A 25,605-nucleotide genomic window follows, 5' to 3' on the forward strand; every position below is an offset into this window, starting at 1 on the left:
GCAGTGGCTTAACCCACTATACCACAATGCTAGCCCTGTATTTAGAGACATTTTTGATTACCACAACGGTCGAGCAAGGAATGCAGGGAGTAAATTGTGTTATAGCATCTACTAAGTAGAGACCAGTAATAGTGCTAAACATCCCAGAGTGCAAAGGACACAACAGAGAATGATGTGGTTTCGGTATTTCTAACATGGATATTACTTAGTTAGGTATTTCCTACATTGTCGCGTTCTGAGCTGTGTTCTTTGAAACTTGAACATTTGCTTTAACAATTAAGAAGTGCCCTCTACTGATTGAAAATATTTATTCCCTGTAGGTGACTGCTGATTGGGGAATAATATACATAATGATGGAACTTCTTTTATTACCTTGTTCCTAACAAGATTTCTAGACACAAAAAACATGACAAATAGTAACTGCCAATTAAGTATGAAAATAGTAGAAAATAGTGTAGTATTGTATACTACAGTAAGAAAATACCTCAGATATCTCCTCCATCATGTTCGCTTGATCAAGACCTATGAATAAGGAAGAATTTACAAAGTTAGCCATCTTAAATTTTCTACCTGTTAATAGAAGGTAAATTGATATTAGACCTTTCACTGGGAAAAAATTTTTGTTGTGAAATTTATGTTTTGATAAAAACTTGAAAACTTTTGCATGGAAGTCCTGAAAGATGTCTTTCAGATCATCTGATCCATGCCCCTCATTTTATAGGTAAAATGGGAAGCTGAGGAACATGCATGAGGACACACAGCTAGTATTGAGACCCACCACTGAAACAGGTTGTGATTCATATTTGCTGTTTTATTATCATCAAGACTATTATGTATCTGCCTAAAAATATCAGAGTTACAGAATTTAAGGTCAAAGAATGTTAGGGTTAACTAATACAGCTGCTGTGTTTTGAGTTACAAATTCATTCCATTGAACTCTCCATGCTCTGAATTTCTTTGAAAATTCACTAAAATATGTATCTAAAAGTTTAATTATAGAATGCCACTTCATGAAGTAGTACTCTGGCTTCAAGTGTAAAACCTTCATATTTTTCTTGGTCTTCTATCACTTGTAACATCAACAAAATCCTTATGTTTGAACCAAATCCTGCATTTAGTTCCAGCTTTGATTCCTCTTCTACAACCAGTTCTCTTGTTGCATCAAAGCAGTATTCAGCCACCTCTGCATTATTGATGTTTTGAACCATATTATCTGTTGTGGGGGCTGTCCTGTACATTGTAGATTATTTAGCAGCATTTGCTGGTCATGACAAAAAATGTCTCCAAACAGTGCTGTAATACTCCTAGAGGAAAAAATGCTTCCTTTTCTGAAGTTAAATTTGTTAGTTAAATGTTTGTTGACCTATTCTTGGTCAAGAACCACTGACTTGAGGCAACTTCTAGATTCATGCTCCTCAATCTTAGCTGTGTGTTTGAATCAACTGAGATAGAAATGCAGAAGATTTTGCCCCACATCCAGAACTTGATTTCATTAGTCAGTGGGGTTTGAGCATCGCTAAAAGTTTTCTAGGGTCCGGCACTGTGATGCAGCGGGTAAAGCTGCTGCCTGCAGTACCAGCTTCTCATTTGAGTGTCAGTTTGAGTCCTGGCTGCCCTACTTCCAGCTCTCTGGTATGTCCTGGGAAAGCAGAAGAAGATGGCCTAAGCCCTTGGGCCCCTGCATTCAAGTGGGAGACCCGAAAGAAGCTCCTGGCTCCTGGCTTTGTATCGGCCCAGTTCCAGCCATTGCGGTCATCTGGAGAGTGAACCAGGGGATGGAAGACCTCTCTTTCTTTCTGCCTCTGCTTCGCTGTAACTCTGCCTTTCAAATAAATAAATCTTAAAAAAAAAAAACCTTTCTAAGTGTTTCAGTATACAGTCAGGATTGCAATCATTATATTCTAAAACTTATTGTAGTAAAATAGGTATCAAAGGAAATAAAAGCAGAGAGTGAGGATAATGTATTAAAAACAAAATGGGGGGTCTCTATAATGTTTTGTATTGAGTGTCCTAATCAGAGCCCAGATCAATTCAAGGATTTATTTGAGTCCTCCTTTGTAAAACTTTCCCGACTATTCTTTTCACTTGTGTTTTCTTTTCTTTGTATTGTACTTGGTTTAAACCACACCATTTTGCATTAGGTTATATACTAGTACACAGTTCTTTGGTATGTTTCCTCAAATTTTGCCTTTCACATCTGGGAAATAGGGACTAAGAATATTTTAAACATTCATAGATTTTTGGTCTGCCCTTCCCTCTTTGTGTCAATAGAAGTACATGTAAGCTGTAAATTATACAGAAGATGTAGAGCTTTGAGCATTTGACTTCCAATGATTACGGGAAGTTGTAATCACGTAAAACCATGCCACTACTATAGGAAGCACGTAAGTAATTGCTTAATTTATGACAAAAGGGACACTGCAGTGAGAAAAGTATGATGTGTTCCATATGTATTAATGGGTTGATGGATAATTCATACAGGAAAATAGTGCATTTTTATTTTCTTTATATGTTTCACAAAAATCTGTTCCAAAATGGATTGCAGATCTAAATATGAAAGGTGAAATAAAGCACTTAGGAACAAACAAGATCTTTATGACCTTGGAGGAGACATTTTTTGTTAAATTTTATTTTCACTCTTATTTGAAGAATCTTCCATCTACTGGTTCACTCACCTAAATGTTGGCAATACTCATAGCTAGACCAGGCCAAAGCCAGGAACCCAGAACCCAGTCCATGTCCCCCATGTGGGTGGCAGGGATGCAAGTTCTTGAGCTCTTACCTGCTGCCTACCAGAATGCACATTATTATAAGCTTAATCAGAAGAGGAGCCAGGACTGGAACCATGCACTACAGTGTGGGTTAGAAGTATCTCAAGTGGGTTTCTTAGCCTCCACTTGCTCCAACAAGTATTTTTTAAAGCACAATATGACGTAACTAGGGAGCAGTTTGCTAATTGTGGCATATTAAAACTAAGTACTTTCAATTAAAACACCCTGAAGGAGAAAGTAACAAGTGAAGTTATACACATATCCAACAATCAAGTCATATACATACCCAACAAAGGACTAATCTAACATATATAAGGAACTAAAATCAGAAAGCAAAAACAATGACAAACATTTACAAAGATCTCCAAATGGCCAGTAGACATGAAAAGATGTTCTACTCCATCATCAGATACGCAAATTAAACAATACCATGCCCAACAGAATGGCTAAAATAATAAAGAAGATGCCCAGCACCGCGGCTCACTAGGCTAATTCTCCACCTTGCAGCGCCGGCACACCGGGTTCTAGTCCCAGTCGGGGCGCCGGATTCTGACCCAGTTGCCCCTCTTCCAGGCCAGCTCTCTGCTGTGGCCAGGGAGTGCAGTGGAGGATGGCCCAAGTGCTTGGGCCCTGTACCCCATGGGAGACCAGAAGTACCTGGCTCCTGCCATCGGATCAGTGTGGTGTGCCGGCCGCAGTGCGCAGGCCGCGGCGGCCATTGGAGGGTGAACCAAGGCAAAGGAAGACCTTTCTCTCTGTCTCTCTCTCTCTGTCCACTCTGCCTGTCAAAAAATAAAATAATAATAATAATAATAAGATGCCCAGTATTGACAGGACTATAGAGCGATTTATAGTGTGTTTGTTTGGAATGTAAAATGTTAACAAATATTTTGAAAACTCAGTTCTAAGGCTTAACATTCCTCAGACCTAGTAATTCCACTCTAATATATAGATTGAACAGAAATATATCTGTATATTCATCAAGATTGTGAAAATGCATACCAGCATTAAATGTACTAGTGAAAGTAGGAAACTGCTCAAAGGCTCATTGACTCTTGAATGGGTGTATCAATTGTGACATATTCACATAATGGGATGCTACATAGTAATGAATATAAATGCTTTTTGGCTGCTTGCAACAAAAGTGAAATGAAACTGCAAAAGAGGCCAGACATGAAACACTATATAATTCCAATAATATAAGGTGCAAAAAGAAAACTGTGGTGCAGGAATTGAGGATGGTGCTTATCCTTCAGACAAGAAGGGTATGACTGGTAGAAATAACTGTGAGTTCCGGAATGTGGGTAATTTTTTCTGAATTTCCTCAACTGCTTAATTTAGTTGTGCAAACTTATACATACGTTGTAACATACTTTAATAGCAAGTTCTTAAAAGTACAATCAAATCTCCTAAAATAGTGCTGGAACCTATTCAAGATAACTTGTATCAGTGAAGAGAAGAGCCTTTAAAAAGAAATTTATAGTTAACTGGAAGGGAATTATGAAACAGTTTTTCTTATGAAATACATAATTTCAGCTATACATTAATGCTTACATTAAGCAAAACATCAAGTTGGCAAAGCCTTTCATTGTTGTTAATGCTGTGTCATTAGACATAATTTTACATTTTTTGTAGCATGGTAAGTTTTCCCAGAATTTTGTAAGTTTTCTGAGAATCTCTCAATCCTTGGATAGTTAAATTCATTGTCTCTTACAGTTCCCCACATTGAGTCATTGTAGATTTTTCTTCCATCAGTCTTTAAACAATATAACAGTTCTTTCATCATTTTCAATTATTGATTAATTGTTAGGCACATTCACAATTTTGTTTCATTGTCTTTATAGGAATTGTGTAGTCTTTAACTTTACTTCCCTAAAATGAAAATGAGCTTAACAGATAAAATTGCAATGCTATAAAAACAGAGTTTCTAATTGCTTTCATTCTGTTATAACTTCTTTTAAATTCCATTATAAAGATTATGTATCATCATTGTGTATCATTAAATTGCCACTCTGTTTAAAATGAGTGACAATTTAATGATACAAAAATAGGCATTAAACTTTTTAATCACTGATTTGTATTCAGTCTGTTTCAAGTTTATATGTCATTTTGCTCAAATTGAATTTTTTTACAAATTGAGTTTTTGAATAGTACAAAGCCACCCTTGTCACAAGACTCATGAAAAAGTATCAGCCAAATGGTTCTGTTTTGTAGCTTATAGAATATTCAAGTGTAGTTCCTGTTACTTAGACATTCGGTGATAGATGCTGTGAAACAGATGCTGATTAACTTATTAATTGTTAGAAAATCTAACTGAAGCTTTGTCTTGGTATTCACTTTATTCCAAAAACCTCTTACAGAGATATTTCCTGTAAGTTTCAGATTAATTTCCTGTTAGACTCAGATGTTCAACCTGTTTTACAATTGTAGCACTATGTAATCAGCCTATTTGGAATGGTGTATTTAATGAAATACATTACCTACCTCCCAAATATTGATATTTATACAAAGAATTATTTATCTGATGTTCAAATATATTTTACTATCTACTGATTTTTGTTTGTTAATCTATTGACCCTATGTAAATAGCATCACTATTAAGCAATCTGTTGACCCTGTGTAAGTGACATCACTATTAAACAATAGTTTTCATCAGAAATTTAAATATCTACTAAAATTGAAAAGGGTACAAGCTGTGAGTATACTGAAAAGTTAGGCTTTCAGGGTTAATGACTTCATGGCAGATCATCAGTTTATAATTCCAGAGTTTTACCTTTGAGTGGTTACTGTTTGCTTGATTGCTATCTCATTCTCCTGGTTTTAAAATCAGGACAAAGATCCTCAACACTGAAATCAACAATATTTTTTAGAAGAATTTTATTCTTCACAATCTTACTTGATTACTGAATGATATAAGATTTGTTATTTGCTTACAGAGCATGCGACATCATTTACCTTTATTTTTTAAGTTATTTTAAGTAGTAAGAACGCTGTCTTCAATGTCACACAATCTGAAATGCCAGTTGCAGTATATGTAGCCATTTAAACTGCCTTGAATCACTAGTAGGGTCAAAAGGAAGACTTAGTTCTGCAACTGAGTAAATAAGCTGGGAAAGAAAGGGAAACTATGTTTATTGTAGTGTAACTAAGTTATAATAATAAGATTAATCTTAAATTAAGCCCCGATGAGCCAAAAATACTTTCTCAGAGTCAAATGGTCACTCATGGGAAATAAATTAACTCTCCTGGGACACGGAAGCATGAATTAGTGACCTGGAAGAGGCAATTAATCTCAAATGGATGAGCACATGCTTTTAGATTACTCTCTATAGTTCCCTTGGAATCAAAAGTACATGAACCACAGTATTACTTTATGCAGAAAAGCCGAAGTTCTACTTTGATTCCAGACAATAATGTCCCCAAGTGGCAAAAATCACCATAGCATTTTGGAAAAAATGTAAGTTTTGTTGGTGACAATTAAAACACCAAGTTCCTCTCAGCATATTAAAAGTGCGGCATAAAGTGTAAAAGAAGTAACGTATCATTTCAGATATTAGAACTCCTGGCCTACTTCTAGAATTAATCCTGTTTTCTGTTTTTCAGTTAAGTTTATTTTCACAGGCAATTAAAGACTCTGTAGAAGTTTAATATGATAGCCCCTTTTCTGACACTGAATGTTACACAGGATAACTGGAAAGCACTGAGATAAATATATAAGCTATATGTAAAAATCAATATCCTTACTTTACAAACATTTAGATAGTCGATACCATTGTTGTGAATACTGAATGGTTACTGCAGAAGCTGCTTTAGCTGTTAATTTTTCCACCATGTAAATCCATGTGTAATGAAAAACAACCTACTAGTAGCAATGAGTGCCTTTTAATGAACACAATGGGAACAAAAACGTCTAACAGTAAAATACCTGGATATGTTAGAAAATTTTAAAATACTACATTAAAATGTATCCACAAATGTGAATATCTTAAATGATTAAGAACCTTAAATTTGGGGCAGGTTTGTGGCACAGTTGTTTAAACGCCATTGGAGAAGTTGGCATCCCATATCAGAGTGCCAATTTGATCCCTACTGCTACACTTCCAACCCAGCTCCCTTCTAATGCACCTGGGAAGCAGCAAATGATAGCTCAAGTACTGGAGTTTCTGATTCCTGGCATCAACATGTCCCAGACCTGGCTGTTGCAGCCATTTGGAGAGCAAACCAGCAGATAAAACTTTCTCTCTCTCTCTCTCTCTCTCTCTCTCTCTCTCCAACTTTCAAATAAATAAATAGATCATTTAAATAAAAGAACTTCAAATTTTGTGCTTGTGACTTTGCCAACTTTATTTAATCCTCTACTTGTAGATATTTTAAAAGATTGGCAGCAGTGATATATTTGGCCAATAGGTGTCACCATTTAACTACCTAGAAATTCTTCAAATTTGGGACTTAACCATTTGCAAAGAATTGGAGGCATCTAGTTTTATAAAGAATGATCAAACTTATCAATTCTACCTGTTTGTTCTTGTACATGACCTTCCCCACCTATTGCTGTTGCCCAGGTGCCATTATTTGGGCTATGAAACTAGCCTTCAAGATAGGAAATGATTTGCATGCATTTCATTTAAAAAAAATGAGTTGTGGAAAATGATTGTTGTAGTGCAATCTAATGTCTTGAATCACAGAAGAAAGGTGGAGAGAAAAACTCATAGCTACTAATATTTAAGGAAAGAGAAAAAAATCTGTGAAGTAGCCAAACTATTCAATAGCAAAGCAATCAAGAAATTCTGGAAGGGCAGGCATTTGGCTGGCTGAAATGAAATGTCCACATCTCATATTGGAGTATCTAGGTTCAAGTCCCAGCTCTGCTTCGCATTCCAGCTTCCTACTAAGGCAGACCCTATAAAATAACAGGGGATTGTTCAAGTAGTTGGGTCTTTGCCATCCACCTGGGAGAAGTGGATTGAATTCAAGCTCCTGTCTTCAGCCTAGCCTATCCCAGCCCAGACCAGGCTATTGTGGGCAATGAGAAATGACCCAATGGCTTGGAGCTTTGTCCGTCTGTCCCTATCTCTGGGCCTCTCTGCTTCTCAAATAAATATAATTAATTAAATTTTTAAAAAGAAGCTGGCGCCATGGCTCAATAGGCTAATCCTCTGCCTGCGGCGCTGGCACACCGGGTTCTAGCCCCGGTCAGGGCGCCGGATTCTGTCCCTGTTACCCCTCTTCCAGGCCAGCTCTCTGCTGTGGCCCGGGAAGACAGTGGAGGATGGCCCAAGTCCTTGGGCCCTGCACCCCATGGGAGACCAGGAGAAGCACCTGGCTCCTGCCTTCGGATCAGCCGCGGCGGCCATTGCAGGATGAACCAACGGTAAAGGAAGACCTTTCTCTCTGTCTCTTTCTCTCACTGTCCACTCTGCCTGTCAGAAAGAAAGAAAGAAAGAAAGAAAGAAAGAAAGAAAGAAGAGAGAGAGAGAGAGAGAGAGAGAGAGAGAGAGAGAGAGAGAGAAAGAGAGAAAGAGAGAAAGAGAGAAAGAGAGAAAGAGAGAAAGAGAGAAAGAGAGAAAGAGAGAGAGAAAGAGAGAGAGAGAGAAAGAGAGAGAGAGAGAGAGAGAAAGAGAGAGAGAAAGAGAGAGAGAAAGAGAGAGAGAGAGAGAGAGAGAGAGAGAGAGAGAGAGAAAGAGAGAAAGAGAGAAATCCTGTAAGTCTGAGAGTGCTGTTTAGTTAAAAGATCTGATAGGATCTCAAATTTGAAATTAATTGTGTATTTTAGTACCTGCTCTCTCCCCCAGATGAGGCTGTGTATTTGAAATATTATGTAAGCAAAAAGCTAATAAAGTTAAACTCTTGGGTATTAGAATTATAGTAATGTACTATGGCCTTACAGTCATTAAAAATACGAATATAAAGTAAACTGATGGTAGTCATTGTAAAACTTGAGAGGGAATAAGAGAGAAAGAAGGAGAAGGGGAGGAGCCTGGGCAGGTGGGAGGGCAGGGTGGGAAGTATCACTATTTTCCTAAATTTGTACATATGAAATACATGAAATTTGTTTACCTTAAAGATTTTTAATAAATAAATAAATTTTTAAAATAAAGATAAAAAATATATATGATACATGAAATACAGAGAAAAATGCATGCAGAGAGTCAATTATAATTATTCATTATTTTACTACTAAGATTATATTCTGATTCTTTGAAAAATAAGCCATGTGGGAATAGACACATTCATTGAACTTTGTCAAGCAAAGTAACAGAACTTTACAAAGTTAATAACCTGTAGGCAATAAAAAAAAAAAGCATTGAATATTTGGGGAGGGTCTCAGAAATCATCTAGTCTTTTATTTTTCAGATGAGAAAATCAAGTGAATTTGTCCAGGGTTGCAATAGAATCTGGATTCCGCGGGTCTTAGTCTGTGAACCTCTTCTCTAATTGGCCATTTTTGATGATTTGATGGAGTGGCTTTAAAATTAATGTTTTATTCTCTATGCAAAAACAAATTTTCAAGTACAGTATGGGCTTTTATAACATCATCAGTGTGCATTGCATAATCATACATTTGTAATACAATCTTAATTACAAACCTTCCCTACCCTTAAAGAGGCAATTCATAGTACTCCTGCTTTATTTGAGCAGCTCTGCTTCATCAGTGGTGATAGAAATGGCAGGAGGTTCTGTTTAATGAGGCTATAAGAAGTAATAGAGAAAGGCCAATACCTTTGATATAAGAGCACTTCACAAAGTTCATGGAAAAAGGAGGTAAGAGGTAATACATTTTTATGAAGTTTTTGAAGATCCTAGATATGATAAAATATTCAATTTGCTCAATAATGTTTACATTTTGTAGTTACACATGTATAGTTATAAGAAGCACCTTTATTTTTGAAATTCCTTAGAAACAATATTATGAATCTGAAGCTTCTGTTTTTTACATTGACTTTTTATTTTGATCATGCAAGATTCCGTATGAATGCACCTATTTCATGATAGCGGAACAGGCAGTTGAGACAATAGGGCTACTAGTTTGATGATGACCAATTATTTTAATAGTTCCCTCATATACAATACTACCTATAAAAATGGATTAAAGCATGTTCTATGCTAATTACTTCAATCTTTGCTTGATATCACTATATGCAATGGTTTGAATGTATGTTTCCCTCTAAAATGCATGTCTCTTTTTTTTTTTTTTTTTTTTTGACAGGCAGAGTGGACAGTGAGAGAGAGACAGACAGAGAGAAAGGTCTTCCTTTTGCCGTTGGTTCACCCCCCAATGGCTGCCGCGGCCGGCGCATCGCGCTGATCCGAAGGCAGGAGCCAGGTGCTTCTCCTGGTCTCCCATGGGGTGCAGGGCCCAAGCACTTGGGCCATCCTCCACTGCACTCCCGGGCCACAGCAGAGAGCTGGCCTGGAAGAGGGACAACTGGGACAGAATCCGGCGCCCCGACTGGGGCTAGAACCCAGTGTGCCGGTGCCGCAAGGCAGAGGATTAGCCTAGTGAGCCGCGGTGCCGGCCTTAAAATGCATGTCTTTTTATCCCCAAGGCGGTAATATTAAAAGGTGGTGGGGCCTTTTAAAAAAAAGGATCTTGAATGAAATCAGTGCTCTTGTTAACAGTGGCTTCAGATACCTGGCTGGCCCTTCCATCCTTTCTGCCATGTGAGGACAGTGTTCTCCTCCAGAGGACACAGAATCAAGGAGCTATCTTGAAAACAAAGTGAATCCTTACCAGAAACTAAACCTGCATGTGCCTTAATTTTAGACATCCCAGCCACTAGAACCATGATAAATAAATTATATTATTTATAAATTCCAAGTTTGTGGTGTTCTGTTAAAGTAGCTAAGACACCATATAAATCTTGAAAATAATTGAATAATTCTAAAGTTTTGTAATTCATAAAGTATCACTCAAGCTCTGTACCTTGGCTTTGCTTTTATATACTCAGACCAAATACAGGAATATGTCCACTCTGGATCAGTAAAGACTGACATTGTCTTCTGATGTCCTTTGTGTCTGCTCCACATTGCAGAGTCTATGTCATGTCTAGAGGCCCTTGGACAAGAGGAAATTTGAACTGGACTTTGGGGAACAGGTAGGATTTGAATAGTGAGAAAAGGATATCCCAAGCCCTAGGAATCTTGTGTAAAAAACACAAAGTGAGTGGACTGGTTTGTCCAGACTTGTTTTGACATTCTAGGGAGTGGGAAATGAAGTTAAGAAAGATAGATTGGGGTTGGATTGAAAGAATTTTCCGTCCTAGAGGAATTTACCTTATATGCTGTAACATTAGATGCTGAGGGTTTTTGAATAGTAAAATAATTTCATTAAATCAACATTTAAAGAGATAGATCTGCTGATGATGTATAACATGAATTGTAGAAGAAAAGTAATAGGAAACAAGAAGGCTGCTATTGTAATGGGGTAGATCAGAGGTAGTAGAGGCCTTCAGTGTGAGGTTGTGAGAATGCAATCAACATTCCACAGGAAGAAGTGGAAGGATTTGGTGACTATTACTCCCTGTGCCTTTATGCCACATCTTTCCAATTTCTAGCAATCCAAACAAGAGACCACAGTTCTCACCTTGCATGATTGAGGGAATAAAAACAACAGCAATAATAACAGTAGCCAACATTTCCATGACACTTACTACGTTCCCAGCACTTGAAGTGCTTTACATATAACACATTCCTAAGAACTTCACATAGTGTTCATTCCCATTTCACAGATGGGAAACCTGAAGCATCAGTGGTTAGATGATGGGATCAAAATCACAGATTATGAGTGGCAGAGCTAGGATTAGAACACAAGCAATTGAGCCCGGGGGACTAACACCTCTTGGTGGTCTCATTAATAGTACCAGAGTGGCATGTAGCCCTCTTAAACCTACATATTGATGCTGAAATAGTGTGACAAGTTAAGTGGGATGATGTAGCAAATACTTGGAGATGGGAAAGGAGACTTCTGAGAGCAGTTAGGCTTGAGGATATGGAATTGAATGCCACATATACCTCAATGGAAATATTTGAAAAAATCTATTATTGAATTTGACATTAGAATTTGGCCCACTTGTTTTCCATAGCTCAGGAAACAGGGTGGAGTGGGAATGGGGTCAAAGCAATAAAGATTTTTTTCAAAGCTATTGGAAAGAGTGTTGACAGACATTTTCACCAGAGCTCAGAAATTGTTACCTTTTGTTCTCTGATGCATTCTAATAATTTGCTATTTGATCTTGTACTATATTCATTCCATTTGGTTACAGGAAATCAGGTGGCTTATACTATTCTCATGCTCACTTTTAAAGTTCCAAACATTACTAGCAGTTTTAGGATTCTGAAGTGTTCAACATTACCACATGCTGTGAGATGTCATGTTGAGTTCAGTTAGCCAGACTCTCATCAGGAAATCAAAGAACTGCATAGCATCATGATTGAGAGAATGGGATGTGAAAGACACTTGGATTTGAATCTCAGCTCTGCCATTTATGAGTTTTCTGACCTCAGGCAAATTTCTTTCCATCTCTGACAACACATCTCTTAGGAGGGTTTAAGGTTTAGCAGGGATGACATATGCAAGTCATATGTCACTCTTCTTTCTGTAGAGGCAAAACAGGTAGTGATCCTTTTCCTGCCAACACTCCTATAACAAAGACATATTAACAACCAAAAACAAGTATGAGAAATTTTTCTATCATAATGTCACATGACACAGGAGGCTTAAGACTGAAGACCCAGGGTGGGCCTTTGACATAGTGGTGAAGATGCCACTTTGGATGCCTGCTATCAGAATGCCTAGGTTCCAGCTCTGCTTCTGATTCCAGCTTCCTGTTAATGCATTCCCTGGGACAAAGCAGATGATGGCTCAAGTACTTGGTTCCTGCCACCCACAAAGGAGACCTAGATTAAGTTCCAGATTCTGGCTTTTTCGTGGTCCAGTTCCAGCTGTTGCAGGCTCTGAGAGGTGAACCAGTGAATCTCTGTGTCTTTCTCTTTCTTTTTTTCTTTGTATTCTTTTTTTTAAAATATTTATTTTCTTTATTTGAAAGGCAGTTGCAGAGAAAGGTAGAGCCAGAGTGAAAGAGGTCTTCCATCCACTGGTTCACTCCCCAGATGGCCACAACGGCCAGAGCTGAACTGATCCAAAGCCAGGAGCCAGGAGCTTCTTCCAGGACTCCATGTGAGTGCAGGGGCCCAAGGGTTTGGGCCATCTTCTACTGCTTTCCCAGGCCATAGAAAAGAGCTGAATCAGAAATGGAGCAGCTCAGACTTGAACCAGCACCCATATGGGAAGCTGGCACTACAGGCCAGGGCTTTCACCCGCTGCGCCACCGCACTGGTACCTCTCTGACTTTCAAAGAAATAAAACTGTTTTAAAAGATTAAAGACACAGATACAGGCTGAGCTACCCTTTTCTATGCTTGGGAACAATGAAGCATAGACAATCCTGTAGAAATATGAATGAACCAAAAAGGTATGGTCTAATAGTAATGGACACAGAAGGAAAGCCCAGCAATGCCTGTCTGTCCAGATTCTTCCTGACCTCTTTGTGCAGCACTTCTTCCAAGATATGGGGGCAGACCCTTTCTGGAATAGTCTTATAATCTACAATCCAACAAAGTAGCTCAAAGAAATTTTTTATGGCTGGCTGTTACTTAGAAAAGCAGGGCAATGTTAGAGCTGTATTTTCAGGTTTTATGGCTGACTTTGGGGAAAAGAGTCTGGTTTCTATGACCCATCGTGAAGAACAGGAGCTCTAGTTCCCTAGTCTGCCTTGAAGGAGAATGAGAGGTGAGAGACAGGAAGACAGGAGAAGGTCAGCGCAAACCCCTGCTCCTCAGGCACTTCCTGAAGCTTTTGCTTTAGGTATCATTTTCTGATCCTAGTACTACGGACGAAGTCAGTAAATCTTAGCTACTACTATTTTTTTTTTTTTGACAGGCAGAGTGGACAGTGAGAGAGAGAGACAGAGAGAAAGGTCTTCCTTTTGCCGTTGGTTCACCCTCCAATGGCCGCCGAGGCCGGCGCACCGCGCTGATCCGATGGCAGGAGCCAGGAGCCAGGTGCTTCTGGTCTCCCATGGGGTGCAGGGCCCAAGCACCGGGGCCATCCTCCACTGCACTCCCTGGCCACAGCAGAGGGCTGGCCTGGAAGAGGGGCAACCGGGACAGAATCCGGCGCCCCAACCGGGACTAGAACCCGGTGTGCCGGCGCCGCTAGGCGGAGGATTAGCCTAGTGAGCCGCGGCGCCGGCCATTAGCTACTACTATTACCTGATTACTGACTGTACACAAATTTGGTAGACATCTAAATAGTAAAAATTACCCAAAAAATGCATTTCTCTAAACTATAATGCACACATCTTCAGGCAGAGATATATTGGACAGAACATTTTAGCACTTTATACAACCACAACTTTGGAAAAGAAAATAATATCATCACAAATAATTCTTCACATCCAAGACAAATAAAAGGAGTACCCCTACTAGCTGTTCATATATAGATAGTGTTAAGTTGGGAAATCATGGGAGTCACTGGGATAGATTTAATCAGATAGTACATACCCAGAGATATTGTCAGAAAGTTTAATTGGCATCTGACATAGTTTCCCTTTGGTTAGAGGAGCAGTTCCCCAAAAACACTGGATCCAACAGCATTCTACCTCAAAAGTTTAGGAACACATACTATGAGAGAAGCAGATTTTAAGAGTATCAATATTTATAGTGACAGATGCTATGTGTTTGTATAGCCAAGTACTTCCCTGACACAAGATAACTCCCTTTGTGGAGATCTTCCTAAGGTTTGTAAAGGTTAAACTACTTGTTCACGTCTATTGTGATGACTGTTTTATAAATCAATAGATCAGAAATCAGTGGTTTTTGCACACACGTTCCTGTTGAAATTTACTGAAGTATCTCATTCAGTATTCACAGAAGTACTATGGATTAAATCATTGTATCTCAGGTTTGTCCAGTGGAAAGTGAAACTTGGAAAAAAGTAATTAAGGGTGGGCATTTCATTAAAATGCTGGTTGGGACACCCACAACCCATGGCCTGGGTTCTAGTTCTGCTTCCCTTTCCAATTCTAGCATCTTGCTAATGTGAACCCTGTAAAGCAGCAGGTCATTGCTCAACTAATTGGTCCCTGCTACTCATGTGAAAGGCCTGGATTGAGTTTCTGGTTCCTGGCTTTAGCCTGGCCCAGCCCTGGCTATCACAGGCATTTGGGAGCTAACCAGCAGATGGAAGATCTGTGTCTCTTTCAAATAAATAAATACATGATTTTTAAAAATAGAAAAAATAAGTAAATTATTTAAGATGAACAATCTTAAGTAGTGGACTGGGAATCCAAACACAGGTCTTTTTGATATGAAAAGTCCACTCTTTCATGCTCTCCTGCCTCATGAAAACCACTGATCTATCTTCTCTTTAGGAATAAATTGTGGCTGTTTTTATTGGATAGTGGAGCTGACAATTATTGGAAAGTGATGTAAACATGATTTAATGTGATTTCAATAAATGATTTCGTATATCCCTAGGAGTCCTAAATGGAGAGACTTTCTAGTAAAAATGTTTACGTGGCAGGTGCTCCAAGAATGTTCTGCTACCTTTGGAAATGAAAAAAGTTCAAGAAGTCTTTAAGTTCTGATTTTAGAAAAAGATCACTATTATTAAAACGCTTAATACTGTAATCTCCAACATGATTCATGGATGAAGTAATTCTTAGCACTTGCTAACTTGGCTTGGTGAAGATCAAGAATATTGTAAGCTCTTTAACTTGAATTCTACTATTTGTAAAATGATCATAATCAATTAGAAAGAAACATACTAAAAGAAGTCTTTTTTCAACTTTTATTTAATAAATATAAATTTCCAAAGTACAACTTTTGGATTATAGCGGCTTTTCCCCCCATAACCTCCCTCCCACCCACAACATCCCATCTCCCACTCCCTCTCCCATCCCATTCTTCATCACGATTCATTTTCTTTCTTTTTTTCTTTTTGACAGGCAGAGTAGACAGTGAAAGAGAAAGAGACAGAGAGAAAGGTCTTCCTTTTCCGTTGGTTCACCCCCCAATGGCCGCTGCAGCCGGCACACCATGCCGATCCAAAGTCAGGAACCAGGTGCTTCTCCTGGTCTCCCATACGGGTGCAGGGCCCAAGGACTTGGGCCATCCTCCACTGTGCTCCCTGGCCACAGCAGAGAGCTGGACTGGAAGAGGGGCAACCGGGACAGAATCCGGCGCCCCGACCGGGACCAGAACCCAGGGTGCCGGCGCCGCAGGTGGAGGATTAGCCTGTTGAGCCATGGCGCTTGCCACGATTCATTTTCAATTATCTTTATATACAGAAGATCAACTTAGTGTATACTAAGTAAAGATTTCAACAGTTTGCACCTACCCAGACACACAAAGTATAGAGTACTGTTTGAGTAGTAGTTTTACGATTAATTTGCATAGTACAACACATTAAGGACAGAGATCCTACATGGGGAGTAGGTGCACAGTGACTCCCATTGTTGATTTAATGATTGACACTCTTATTTATGACGTCGGTAATCACTCGAGGCTCTTGTCATGAGTTGCCAAGGCTATGGAAGCCTCTTGAGTTCACCACCTCCGGTCTCATTTAGACAAGGCCATAGTTAAAGTGGAAGTTCTTTCCTCCCTTCAGACAAAGGTACCTCCTTCTTTAATGGCCCATTTAAAAGAAGTCTTAATAAATATAAATGTCAATGCTTACCCTCAGTAAAAAAGATTACAAGTACTTAATTTCCATGTGTCTAAACATACACATATTAACAGGTTCCTTTATTCTTGGTATTATTTGATCATGTTATATTATTTATTATTCCAATGCTTAAGAATACTGTGAGATTTTTGAAATTTTTAAATTATTTTGTATTTAAGAGGTTGAAACAAACAGAGAATTCCCTCCCATTAGTTCACTCCCCATATGCCTGCAAAGGCTGGGCCTGGGCCAAAGCTAGGCCTCCTAACTGGGAATGAAGTCCAAGTTTCCCACTGCAGGTGGAAGGAACCCAATTACCTGAGCCATCACCAATGTCCTCCAGGGTCTGCACTGACAGAAAGCTGATGTCAGAGCTGGAGCTGCAGCTTGAACATAGTCATGCTGATGAGAGGGCTTGGGATCTTAACTGCCAGGCAAAATGCCTACTCCTGTGAGTTGTTATTTTTTTTTTAATTATCATTCTGTCTCTGTTTATTCCATCTTAGTATTCAAACTAGAAATGTAAAGTTGGGTGTAGCGGATTTGTTGTTTTAAATTAGATATTCATGACTACATTCATTGCTACTTAGATGCTCATTGCTCTATGGCTACATGCTATATTGCTACTCATCTTTTTTTTTCTTTGTCAGTAAATATTATTTATTATGTTTAAACAAGTTTGAATTAGATATTAGAATACAAAAAGAAATAAATAATTATAATCCCTTATATAGCACTTAACAGGTTTTAACAGTTTTCTCATAAAGATCTTCTCCTACTCAGTAAAGTAGGCATGGAAAGTATTATCATAGTTTTACAAGTAAGGAAGTAGAAACTAACAAAGATTAAATGACTTGCCCAGAGTCATTTTAAGGTCACAAAAGGGATAAATGGTGGAGATGCAACTATAACTCAACACTACTCCTTTTTCTCTCCTTACTTCTCCTGTTCTTCTCCTTCTCCTGAGAGAGAGAGAAGAGAGACAGACTGAAAGACAAGGAGAGCTCCTATCTGCTGATTCACACCCTAAATTTCCACAATGGCTATTCATGTCTAATCACATGGGTGGCAGAGACCCATCATCCTGAGTTAACCCCTGTTGCTTCCCAGGATTCACATTAGCATGAAGCTGCAATCAGTGCTACTCATCTTTTAGTTCCTATCCATTTTTAATGCTATAGATCCATTTTCAGAAAAATGTTTTTAAATGCATGAACTAGATATGATTATTAAAATTCAGTTGTTTTATAATATATTTGTTAAGATATTATTTGTGAGCTATGTCCTTTTATTAATACATTCAAATACAAGATCGATCTAGTGATAATCTAATAGTTACTGTCATTTTGAATTAGTGATACGGATAAATGATCCTTTGATATATCTGCAACAACTAGAATGCTATAGGAAAAGATTGCATTTTCTATTGGTGACTAGTCCCTTGAGCTGCTAACAATACTTGATTTGTTGCCTCTTCATAATGGAAAGAAATGCTGAATTTCATTTGAATGCTAGTGAGAATAAAGATAAAATTTTTCACAAACCAACTTTGTTCTTTGCATGTCTGGGTCAATGGACCCCTTGTTAACAGAGCATATAACTAATTTGCATTTTTTAAGTTTGGGGGGCTATGTTTAGCCTAGCAGTTAGAATGCCCACACCCCACATCAGATCTGACTTCTAGCTCCAGTTCCCTGATAATGCAAAACCTGAGAGACAGCTATGATGGCTCAGATAAAAGGTTCTTGCCCTCAACATGAGAGATCTTGGATTGCACACTGGGTCTCTAGGCTTCAGTCTCAGTCTCAGCTCTTTCCCAGCTGTTGCAGTCATTTTGGGAGTGAACCAGCAGTTGAGAAGGTGTTTTCTCTCTCTCTTCCTTGCAAGTTAATTAATTGTTTTGAAAATTTACATCAGCAATAGTCATCCACCGTTATCGCTTGCTTTAAGGAGTCTACTATAATAATTCCTGTAACATTTAAGGTACAGTAACAAACAGAGCTGGTATACAGCTTGCTGTCTAACATACTGAGTTTTATTTTTCAATTATGTAATGCTGAGGCAGGTGGCTCTCCTCCATAAAGTAATTCAGGGACTCAGCTCCTTATGTATTTTGTCTGTATTAGCTCCTGAGGCCTTGCTGCTTTTTATGTCTTACTGGTGGAAAAAGAGAGTATAAAAGAAGCACACCAGCTTCCTAAAAGGCTCTGGGGCAGAGGAACACACATCATCACTACTCACATTTCTTTGCCAAAAATTTGTCTACTGGCCCCATCAGGAATCACTTTCTAGTAACTACTCTATGTAGTGTAATGAGGGACATAGAATTTGGGTAGGCAGTTAGCTGTCTCTACCACAGCATGGTTTCTTTAAAAGCTTTGCGTAGATATATCTTGGCTGTGTGCGTGGTGGGGGGGGGGGTGTCCTAATATTATATAATCCTTTACATTTCTAAAATGAATCGTACTTGGTCTTGGTGGATGATTATTTTTCTATTTGTAGAGGTGGCAGGGGGAAAAATAAAAAACAAAAAACCAGAAGCCTGTACCCTGTGAAAGGGAGTACCTAAGCTGTGAACCCAGGAATCATCTTGGAAGTGTCCTTTTCTTTCCCTCCTCAAAGGCGATCCAGCAGTTGCTACTTCCTATTTATTTTACATCCTAAATGCCACTTAAATCAGGATCGACCCCATCACTGCCTACTTCAGATCCTCATCAGTTGTCTCCTGGACTCGTGCTGTCATTGTAGGCAGAACAATAGTCTCACCAAGGCGTCAGCATCCTTGTCCCCGCTGTTACCTGGCAAGAGGGAATTATGATTGCAGAAAGAATTAGGTTGCTAAACAACTGTCTTAAAAGACGATTATCCAGGTGGACTCACTGAAATCACAAGTGGCCTTTAAATGTGGGAAAAGGAAGGCTGTGGAGTTTGAATCAGTTGATGCAGAATCAAAAGAACTCAACTTTCCACCGTTGGCTCTGAAGACACAAGGGAGTCGATTATGAGCCAAGGGATGCAGGCAACCTGTAGAAGCCAAAAGAGGCAAAGACACAGATTGTTTCCCAAAACCTTCAGAAGAAAGCAATCCTGGCAATACCTTGAAACTAGCCCACTAAGACATATTTTGGATTTGTAAGCTCCAGAGCTGTGGGGTTATAACGTTGTGTTGTTTTAAGTGGCCAGCCTTGTGGTGAATTTGTGAACAGCAGCAATAGGAAACTAATACACCTTCTACCAGTTCTTTTCTTTTTAACAAAAGGAAAAATTTAAGCTTTCTTCTAGTGAAGTTATAGGTGAACAAAAGAAATCAATATGGCATATGAACAGAAGTCACTTTAGGGATTGTCTGAAATCCTCATTTATTAAAAAGAAAGCAGAATCATTTAGCCATTATTATACTTTATAAAGCACTTGCTTTGCTTTCATCTTCCTGGTATCAGAAGATGTATTGGTTGGAGCATACTAAATTGTAACATCATAGCATTAGCAACATTTTTTTTTATTTTTTTAACTTTTATTTAATGAATATAAATTTCCAAAGTACAGCTTATGGATTACAATGGCTTCCCCCCCATAATGTCCCTCCCACCTGCAACCCTCCCCTTTCCCACTCCCTCTCCCCTTCTATTCACATCAAGATTCATTTTCAATTCTCTTTATATACAGAAGATCAGTTTAGCATACATTAAGTAAAGATTTCAACAGTTTGCTCCCACACAGAAACATAAAGTGAAAAATACTGTTTGAGTACTAGTTATAGCATTAAATCTCAATGTACAGCACACTAAGGACAGAGATCCTACATGAGGAGTAAGTGCACAGTGACTCCTGTTGTTGACTTTACAAATTGACACTCTTGTTTATGGCCTCAGTAATCACCCTAGGCTCTTGTCATGAGCTGCCAAGGCTATGGAAGCCCCCTGAGTTCACTGACTCTGATCATTTTTAGACAAGGCCATGGTCAAAGTGGAAGTTCTCCCTTCAGAGAAAGGTACCTCCTTCTTTGATGACCCATTCTTTCCACTGGGATCTCACTCACAGAGATCTTTCATTTAGGTGGTTTTTTTTTGTTTGTTTGTTTGTTTTTTTTCCAGAGTGTCTTGGCTTTCCATGCCTGAAATACTCTCATGGGCTTTTCAGCCGGGTCCGCATGATATACTAGCTGATAGAATAAAAAAGGGAGAGAACGATCCAACATGGGAAGTGAGATACACAGCAGACCCATAGAATGGCAGATGTCTTAAACAGCACTCTGGCCTCAGAATCAGCAACATTTTTTATAACGTTGTTTAGGAGTTTTAAAAATGATTCCTACTAATAACACATCCTGACCTTAGAGACAAGTGACTTCAAGAACAGGGAAGATAATTAAACTGAAGGGACCATTTATGACCATTTAATCAACTCCCCACATTTTGGGGATAAGTGATTGAGCACCAAAAGTAAAGAAACTTATCCAAAGTTTCACAGTTTTTAGTAGCAGGGTGGGAAGTAAAATACCTCTGCTACCTTGTACTTCATGCTGGTATCATGATGGACGGTAAGAAGGGAGCATGGGGAGAAACGAGTGGAGATGAGAACATATAGAGGAGAGGGTTCAGCCACATAAAGGAGTTTTGGATTTAAACTGAGTGCAATAGGAAGCCATGAATCTTCTTTATGTTTCCAAGTATATAAATTTCATATAAACATAATAGTATGACAATACAGTTATAATCTTACAAAGATATAAGAATGGAAGTAAAGAGATCACTTGCAAGGTTGTTGTAGTAGTAAAGGTGAGAGAATGCCAGATTGAACCAGGATGGTCACCCGAGTGGTAACAAAAAAGATGGAATTCATGATCTACTTTAGGAGTTACAATCAATAGATTTTGCTGATAGGCTTACTGTGTGGGCAAGGAAAATAGAGGCATCAAATGTTAACCCCAGATTTTGGCGTAATGATGCTATGTACCAATATGGGAAAAAACAAGGATGGGAACATCAGAAGTTCTGTGTATTTTAAGTTCAACTCATCAATTAAGAACTAATATAGTGACATGTGGCATAGCAGTTAAGATGCTGCTTGGGATGCCTGCATGCCATATCTGAGTGTCTTGATTCAAGTTTTATCTACTCAGTTTCCCATCCAACTGCCTGCTAATGTGCATTTTGTGCAGGTGATGGCTCAAGTACTTGGATCCCTGTCACCCACAGAGGAGACTGAGATTGAGTTCCTAGTTTTTGCATGTTGGCCTAGCCTAGGCATATTTATTCTCTCTCTCTCTCTCTCTCTCTCTCTCTCTCTCTCTTCCAAATAAAGTGAAAACAAAAATTTATTTTAAAAATCAACACACTATTTTCTGATTCAGTCTTTAAATCTCTACTTCTGTGTAAAGCATTCTGTTAGCAGTAATAATATATATCCCTGGGGCCAGCGCTGTTGCATAGTGGGTAAAGCTACTGCCTGCAGTACCAGCATCTCATATGGGCACTGGTTCAAGACCTGACTGCTCCACTTCCAATCCAGCTCTCTGCTATGGCCTGAAAAATCAGTAGAAGATGGTCCAAGCCCTTGGGCCCCTGCACATGGGAGACCTGGAAGAAGCTCCTGGCTCCTAGCTTCAGATCAGCACAGCTCCAGCCATTGCGGCCAGTAGGGGAGTGAACCAGTGGATGGAATACTTCTCTCTCTCTGCCTCTCCTTCTCTCTGTATGTAACTCTGACTTTCAAATAATTAAATAAATCTTTAAAAAAATAAAATAATATATATCCCCTCATCCCACACAGATGTAATTAAGAGAAGGATCAGGTATGAGTGGTGTTGGATAACAGGAGTTCAGAGGTGCCTAGAAGGGAAGGAAGGACAGGATTAGCCATGAGAGAGGTACTAAAGAAATGCTATAAAATCTTTAATGAGGCATAACAGAAGAAGTGTTATTTGAAATGATTCCTTTTGGAAATAGAGAAACAGCATTTGGAAAGAGAGATTCTGTTCACAAAGGCAAGATGGTGGGGATGTTCAGAGCATGTCCAAAGACTAAGAAATAGTGTGCTTTGGCTTGGATTGATTGAGTCATCCATTTATTCATTCCACAAGTATTTATTGAAAACTTATTATATACCAAGTATTGAGTTACCTGATGAGGGTTCAAGGATGCCTGAACTGCAGCCCTATCACTTGGGATCTTTACTGCCACACAGTGGTGTTGAATGAATTTGGTGAACACATAAGAAAGAGAGATAAAAATGAATACTTTTTCATACTTTTTTCATTCATTCAATTAATATTTATTGAACAATCACCATATATTGTTCTGGGTCTAGCACATTTGTTCTAAGACTTTTTTTTAAATATTTACTTATTTATTTGAAAGACAGAGTTACAGAGAGAGAGGGGCAAAGAGAGAGGGGCAGAGAGAGAGAGAGAGAGAGAGAGAGATCTTCCATCTGCTGATTCACTCCCCAAATGGCCGCAACACTCAGAGCTGGGCCAATCTGAAGCTAGGAGCCAGGAACTTCTTCCAGGTCTCCCACATGGGTGTAGGGCCCCAGGCACTTGGGCAATCCTCCACTGCTTTCCCAGGCACATTAACAGGGAAGTGGAGTAGCTGGGATCAGAAATGGAGTAGCTGGGATCGAACCAGCACCAAATCGTGATGCTGGCTCTGCAGGCATCGGCTTTATCTACTATGCAACAGCGTTGGCCCCTAAAACATGTTTTAATACAAATGAATGTGTTTATGGAAGTGTTAGGAAAGTGTTAGGAAAGTTCATCTGATTTTAATTTGAGAAATGATTGTCGTTATCCAGGAAGGGCTTTACAAATAGGACAACTTTCGCTCTACTATACTTGGATTTAAGAATAAAATACTAGGCAAGAACCACAAAAGATAAGGCCCCTAATGCCCATCCAAGGAATTCAGCTTAATTCAGTTGGCATTAGGAAGTCATTGAGGGATTTTTGACCACTTGAGTGACAGAATTAGAGATTTAATTTGTGCATTATTAAATTACCGCATGGAGAGATAAAATAAGGAAAACAAGGGGGTTGTGGGGGAGAAGAAGTTTTGAAAGTCTCTCCATCTCCCAGAGGAAATAATAAGAATCTAAATCTAAGGTAGTGATAGAATATGTGAAAAACAGGAGGCACACTCAAGGGACATTGCAGAGATTGAATATATGATACAAAATAACAAATTACTGTCTTCTTTGTTTCTACATACAAGAATGAGCACAGACTGAAAAGTGAGTGGGAATGTAAAATGGTGCAGCTATATTGAAAAGCTATTTGGCAGCTCCTCAAATAAGTGAAACATAAAGTTACTTGAAGATCCTACAACTCCACTCTTAGGTATATACACAAGATAACTAAACATTTATGTCCACTCCTCCCAAAAAACCTATATAGGAATATTTGCAGAAGCATCAATATAAATAGCCCAGTGTAGAACCATCTCAAATATTCATCAACTCATGAAAAGATAAAGGAAATGTAGTATATACACAGAATAGAATAGAAAAAACTTTAAAAAGGAATAAATTCCTAATTCATGCTACAACAGTACTAAATCTTGAAAACATGCTGGGGCCGGCACTGTGGCATAACGGGCATTCCATATGGGCACTGGTTTGAGTCCCGGGTGCTCTATTTCCGACACAGCTCCCTGCTATGGCCTGGGAAAGCAGTAGAAGATGGCCCCAAGTCCTTGGGCCTCTGCACCTGCGTGGAAGACTTGGAAAAAGCTCCTGACTCCTGGCTCCTGGCTTCAGATCAGCACAGCCCTGGCTGTTGTGGCCAACTGGGGAGTGAACCAGCAGATGGAAGACGTCTCTCTCTCTCTGCCTCTCCTTCTCTCTCTCTCTTTCTCTGTGTAACTCTTTCAAATAAATAAATATTTTTAAAAAAGAAAAAAAAACATGCTAAGCAAATGAAATTGGACACAAAGGCTAAATATCATAAGATTCTATGTACCTGAAGTGTCAATGGCAGGCAAGCCCATAGAGACAGAAAGCAGAATAATGATTCTCAGGGGCTGGAGGGAGGGGGAGTGACTGCCAATGGGTTTGGGGTTTCTTTTAGAATGATGAAAATGTTTTAAAATTAGGTTGTGATGATGGCTTTCCAACTTTGTGCATATAGAAGAAAATCCCTGAATTGTACATTTTACAAGGATAAATTTTATGGTATATGAATTGTATCTTAATGAAGATGTTATTTTTAAAAGTGAATGAATTTGGGGCTGGCACTGTGGTGCAGCAGGTAAAGCTGTCACCTGAGGCACCAGCATCCCAGATGGGCACTGGTTTGAGTCCCCAGTGCTCCACTTTCGATCCAGCTCCCTGCTAATACACCTGACAAAGCAATGGAAGATGGTCCAAGTGCTTGGGCACCTGAATCCACATGGGAGACCTAGAAGAAGGTCCTGGCTGCTGACTTTAGATCAACTCAGCTCTGGTCACTGTGGCCTTTTGGGGAGTGAAACAGTAGATGGAAGTTTCTCTCTCTCTCTCTCTCTCTCTCTCTCTCTAGCTGTGCCTTTCAAATACAAAAAAAAAAAAACTTAAAAAGTAAATGACTTTGAGTTTCCTGATACTATTACAAAGATATAGTGGGCATGGGGAGGAATGAATTTAGGAGGAAGATGAGTTTGCTGCATATTAAAGTTAAGACATTCACAAAACACTGAGGTGTAAATAGCCATCATGGGAAATGTTCACCTGCAGCTTTTTTAAAAGGTAGATTTGAGTATCTGCCATACAGAACTGAGTATAGATACCATAGAAATGGATGAACCTGAGTAGGAAAAGTGAACCAAGATCAAGGAAAGATACAGTCTTGGAAAATGTTATGGAAAAGCAACAAGGAAGAGAACAGAATTTCAAAAAAAGCAATGTGAAAAAATACCTGAGAAAAGAAAGAGCTCAGAGCATGTGAAGAACTGAAATATAAAGCTAGTTGGCAGAGCTCAGAGGTAAGAGAGGGAAAAAAGATAAGACTAGATGACCCTTCAGAGCTGAATTTATATAAACTTGTTAGGTTTAGGGATGCTTGATTCTCAGCCTAATAGCAGTACGTAAGGTTTCAGTGTATTTATTTGAGAGGAGAGAAGGAGGGAGAGAG

At 38.9% G+C, this 25,605-nt stretch overlaps 1 long non-coding RNA gene across 1 annotated transcript in view; it reads left to right on the forward strand.

Annotated features, from left to right (window-relative positions):
* Positions 1–5,324, forward strand: part of LOC138848997 (uncharacterized) — a 244,817-nt gene extending 239,493 nt beyond the window's left edge. Inside the window, exon 2 of the long non-coding RNA XR_011387296.1 lies at positions 388–5,324. This is a non-coding gene — a long non-coding RNA (uncharacterized lncRNA). The remainder of the gene's footprint in view (positions 1–387) is intronic.
* The last annotated feature ends 20,281 nt before the right edge of the window (positions 5,325–25,605 follow it).

The sequence above is a fragment of the Oryctolagus cuniculus genome, chromosome 3 (assembly GCF_964237555.1).
Source record: "Oryctolagus cuniculus chromosome 3, mOryCun1.1, whole genome shotgun sequence".
Lineage (NCBI taxonomy): Eukaryota > Metazoa > Chordata > Mammalia > Lagomorpha > Leporidae > Oryctolagus > Oryctolagus cuniculus.